The sequence below is a fragment of the Simochromis diagramma genome, unplaced genomic scaffold, assembly GCF_900408965.1.
Source record: "Simochromis diagramma unplaced genomic scaffold, fSimDia1.1 OVJJ01000753.1, whole genome shotgun sequence".
NCBI lineage: Eukaryota > Metazoa > Chordata > Actinopteri > Cichliformes > Cichlidae > Simochromis > Simochromis diagramma.
The window spans coordinates 21,663,046-21,668,048 of NW_024387523.1; the positions used below are offsets into that span (position 1 = coordinate 21,663,046).

Consider the following 5,003-nt stretch of genomic DNA (forward strand, 5'->3'; position numbering starts at 1 on the left):
GCTCGGTGTCGTGTCGTACCATCAGATTATGCCTGTGTGTTTTTTGGGCTCAGTGTTCAGTCCTCACTTCATGTTTTGTTTTCTTGCCAGCAATTAAGCTGAGGTTTTGAGTTGCATTCCGTTTTCCCAATCCTGCATTTGGATCCTCATCTCTGCCTGCCCGCACACAGAGCCCTGACAGTAACTGAAGGTTAAATGCAGCTAATATGTCCTGTTTTAAGGCAGGCGCTTCCACCTCCGCTCCACTGCGTTTCAGCCACCATCTCTCTGGCAGCAACAGAGCTAGAGCCAGAGTATCTATACTTTTGTTGTTAAAATGTTCCATCTCAATTACGTACTGTATTTTTTTTTTTCTTTTTTTTTTTTTTAATATATTTTTAGTAGTGTGTCCCACAAACAGCAAATATTGTCAAAAAAGTAAGGAATCTTTGGGGGTGCTGAAGCACATTAATTGCTGTATCGCTACTCATTTCTCTGGATAATCATGATTTCTCCCTATCTCTACTTAAGCTTTTTGTTTGTTTTCTCTATTTTGTCTATTTTACCTTGTTTTAATGATTTACCGTTATTCCTTACTGTGAAGCACTTTGGTGTACCCCCTGGTTTTAAACGTTAGTGATGGTGAGATGAAGCCTCATGATGAACTGAAGCTTTCCACCCAATTGGTCGACTCATGGTTCGACAGAGAGTTCTCACTCCCGAGGCGTAACATGTCGACGTTTTGTCACGTCCCGCGGCGTTCCTGAGGAACGCGAAAGGAGACCTTCGGCGTTCTTATGGTATGCGGTGGGTTATGGCTGGAATCCAGTGCAATGACGCTCCCACGGTAGTAGACGTTCCAGCCCTGTATTCCAGCCCTAAACCTAACCTTATCCCTAGCCCTGACCATAACCTTATTCCTGACCTTAACCAGGACTTTAATGATGTTAAATAGCGTGTTTCTAAGCGATTTGAAGAAAAAGAGCGAACATGTGTAGGTTCAGTCCAGACGGTTCTCATATTTCCTCTTTTTCCGAGCTCGTCATTTAGGAACGTGGTGGGTAGCCGAAAACGTAATATGGTGACGATTTGTCACCTAGCGTAAAATGTTACGCTTTGGGAGTGAGAACGGGTTGGGTTCGAAGCATTGTGATGATTCATTTGCTCTACTGTGCCATCAAGTGGACAATTCACGTGAAGCGGGCTCTGTGATTGTAATGATGTGTAAACCTCTAAACTGAATAAATTGTTTTCTTGGTTATTTATCTCGAATATTGTCTCAGTATGTGTGATACAAAAGAGAAAGTGGAAAGTATCAGGACAGCGTTTTGGTATGATTGTGTAACTGTCAGCCTCAGACAGTCAGTCAATAGTATAATTCCGATCATAGATCTGTACATTTGTTTAACTATAAAAAAGCTGACACTTTCGAGACTTTATCTAATGTGTAAGCATCACAGCAGATGCCTTTGTGTCAACATAGCTGAGGCTAAAACAGAAAAACGATTTTATAAAAATATTCAGCAGTAGATCAAAACCGAAAGAAAACCATCAATCAACAAATGAACATTACCTGATGCTGCTGAATTGAAGCAGAGCAAATAGAGGTTTTATTAGAGACACACCTTTAGCGTTTTGCAATTTTGCATAATGTTAAAAAGTTTCAATTATTTTAGTAGCCTATTGAACGGCAGAAATTAGGTTTTCTTTTCGGAAGTATTTAAATGGGAAAGAACAGCGGCTGACAAACAACGGAGGTCTTATGCGTAACAAACAAGCGAATAATGCAGAAAACAGATTTTTAGACGGGAAACTGTTCTTGAAGTATACTGTGTGTGTGTGTGTGTGTGTGAGAGAGAGAGAAAGCTGTGCATGAAGTGTGATTTTTATCCTGGTGAAAGCAAAACAGCAAAAGTCAGAGGAAATTCATGACGATGTTTATGTGAAGCGTAGTTTGGATCTTTTTTTTTTTTTTTGCTGGTTCGGTCAATATTGTTTGAAGAGAAATAAAACCTGCAGCTTCAGAATCAGCGCAAAAAAGGCGTAAACACCAAGCACGGACCCGCCGACGGATCAGAATCAGTGAACTGTCGGCTTTCAGCCCCGACCGTGTCCGTGCTGTCTGGTGAGAAAGGCGACATCTCACTGATTCTGATCCGCGGTCTGCGCCTTGTGTTTACGTCTTTGTGCAGAATCGGTGTACCTCCTCTCATTTACTGTTTCAGTTGTTTGGTGGTGGTTGAATTGTAGTAATATTTATATTAAAAATCGATTCAGGATTTTAATGAATTGATATCACGTTATCCAAGCTAGAATTGATTTTAATCGATAATCAAAACCCACTCCTAGTACCTGTGTAATCATGCTTATGTACATCTGGATAATGACACAAACTAGTGTTTGGTGCTTCACTTTTTAATAAACTAAAAGACAGAAATCAGATTATAGATGTGTAGTGTTGTTTATTTATATTATGGTATTTATCATTTGTGATATTTATTACTGTGTGCATACTTTATTAGGAGAGACAAAATTTAAAAAAACATCTCTTCCTTGCTGGTTCCATCGAAGAAGAAATGCTCAAGTAACTATGTAGCACGTATGTAATCCAATTCCACAACACAGTGTGATGGGGAATCAGCTGTTTTTCTGCCCATTTTATTTCGAATCTGGCGCGAACCGGTGAACCAGTCCCTGAATCAGTCACGTGGTACGGACTGTCCGCGAGGCCTCGAACGTCACTGCATACGTAATCAAGGCAAGCCTCGATACGCGCTTCACAAAAACGCCCCCGAGATTACCCGACACACGATTCGACGCTTCGACACACAGGACACATCACTATTAAACGTGCTATATAAATAATATCGTATTGTATTGTATTCACACAACAATTCTGATTGCTGAAGTACTGAACAGGACAGGAAACAAAAAATGAAAGAAAATGCAGACAATATTCAGTACATGAACATAAACGCCCCCTCTCTTAATAAGTTACTTTACCATAACTGTAAAATGTTTCTTTTCATGTAACCAGCTTATTTTAACTAAGAATAATACAGCATAGTATTTCAGTTAAACACAACATATTATGTACATGTTTAGACATCCGACAGCTTGCCTGCTGTCGTTTGTCTTCTTGTAATTCCACCAACTCTTAAGAAAATACTTCATTTCTTAAAAACCTCATGTTAGGAGGTGGTGGGTAGGTGTATTGTTGTTGTTTGGGTTTTTGTTTTCTTTTTGGTTATAGGTAGGCGAGGCGGGGCTTGATGGCATTCCAACACACCTGCGACGCATCGGACGTCATCAGTGAGCGCTTTTAGGGAGCAGAGTCACGGACGTCTGGTGTCGGAGTATTGTCGCTGTCATAAGTGGTAACGAGTTAGCACAGGCTGCATCTGTTGATTTTACGCTGTGGAGCTGTATGTTTTAAGGATCCACGTTTTGCCTGCTTCTCTTTGTCTTAGCCTGTTCCATCGCCTGCCCGCCTACCTAGGATTTTGTGTTGGCTAGTGTGGATCCGCGACGGAGTGCCACGTTTCATCAGGCTGCGATCACCGCAGCGGCTGTGGTTTGGGTGGTCAAGTAAGCTCTCCAACTCTCTCCGTCCACTTGTGTTTAACGTTCGGCTATCAACGGTACGCCCTAAGCTCTGTTTTGTTCCTTGTTGTCAGGAAGCTCCGGTGCGTCTGCTGCCTACCTGCATGCCTCGGCTCCGTCTCATCTCCTCGGTGTTTATCTCCTGGCACATTTTTATCCATCACTGTATATAGCCCCTTCCCTTGTAAATATCCCCCTTACTCGTGTATATAAACTTGCATCACAAACTATTTTTGCGTCCGTGTGTGTGTTTCTGCCACGTAATCCATCTGTGTAATCCAGTACACCTGACAGAATACTCCGACCACTTTGATGGATTCGGCAGAACACACAGGTCCCGCGTCCGGCGATTTACTCCAGAAACACGAGGAGTCTTTGTCAAGCTTGTCTCGGCAGTTGGCGGCGTCCGAGCAATGGGCGGGCCGGGTTAATGAGACCCTGTCAGCCATTCAAGAGACTTTGGCTCGGTTAGTTCCTCCTACTGTTCCCGCTGCTCCTGCCCCCCCGCCCGTACCGGCTGCCTCACGGGGTTTGGGCTCGGTTCGTGACCCCGCTCCCCCGGCTCTGGTGCCTTTTACGGGAGAGTTGGGCCGTTGCGGGGGTTTTTTGATTCAGGTTTCTCTGCTTTTTCAGCGGTATCCCCAAGCGTTTTCCGATGATGCTTTTAAGATTTCTCATGTTATTGGTGCCCTTCGTGATCGTGCTTTGGACTGGGCCGAGTCTTATCTCGCTCTGCATCCCGTGGAGACTGTCACGTATGAGCAGTTTGTTCGGGATTTTAAGGCTGTTTTTCATCACCCCCTGCGCTCGGATGAGGCCGCGCGGCAACTGCACGGGCTCCGCCAAGGGGGCCGGTCGGTGGCGGAGTTTTCTATTGATTTCCGGGTTAAGGCTGCAGAGACGGGGTGGGGTGATGACGCGTTGCGCGGGGCTTTCATCATCGGATTGAATGATCGCATGAAGGATGAGCTCGCCACTCGTGACGAACCGGAGAGTTTCGAGGCTCTAGTTAATCTGGCTATTTGTATCGATAATCGCCTTCGCGAGCGTGAGAGGGAGAGGGGTGGCCGGTTCCGTGCTGGGAGTGGTGAGCGCACCGCGGGGCGCACAGTATCCCGTCCCCCTCCTCCCGGTTCGGCCCGCGCACGGTCTCCTCCGGCGCCCGCCGCTGAGGAGCCTATGCAGTTGGGTCGTACACGGCTGACGCTGGAGGAGCGTCGGAGGCGGTTTGAGGGACGGTTGTGTTTGTATTGTGGCCAGTCGGGCCATTTTGTGTCCACCTGCCCGTTGCGGCCAAAAGGCGGTGCCCACCAGTAACGGTGGGGGTACTGGTGGGTGGCACCTCCTCTCTTTCCCAAATTCCCCGCATGCAGCTTCCTGCTATCGTGAACGCCGCTTCTGGCACTTTCTCCACTAACGCA

General features: G+C 45.6%; 1 long non-coding RNA gene across 2 annotated transcripts; it reads left to right on the forward strand.

Moving 5' to 3' along the window:
- The first annotated feature begins 3,153 nt into the window (after window positions 1-3,153).
- On the forward strand, window positions 3,154-3,812 carry LOC120726632. 2 transcript variants are annotated; one of them, XR_005694351.1, is made up of 3 exons: window positions 3,155-3,356; window positions 3,450-3,567; window positions 3,657-3,812. It is a non-coding gene; the product is annotated as an uncharacterized LOC120726632 (long non-coding RNA). The 2 variants fall into 2 exon arrangements; XR_005694350.1 differs by having other exon boundaries at window positions 3,154-3,567.
- Window positions 3,813-5,003: the final 1,191 nt, after the last annotated feature.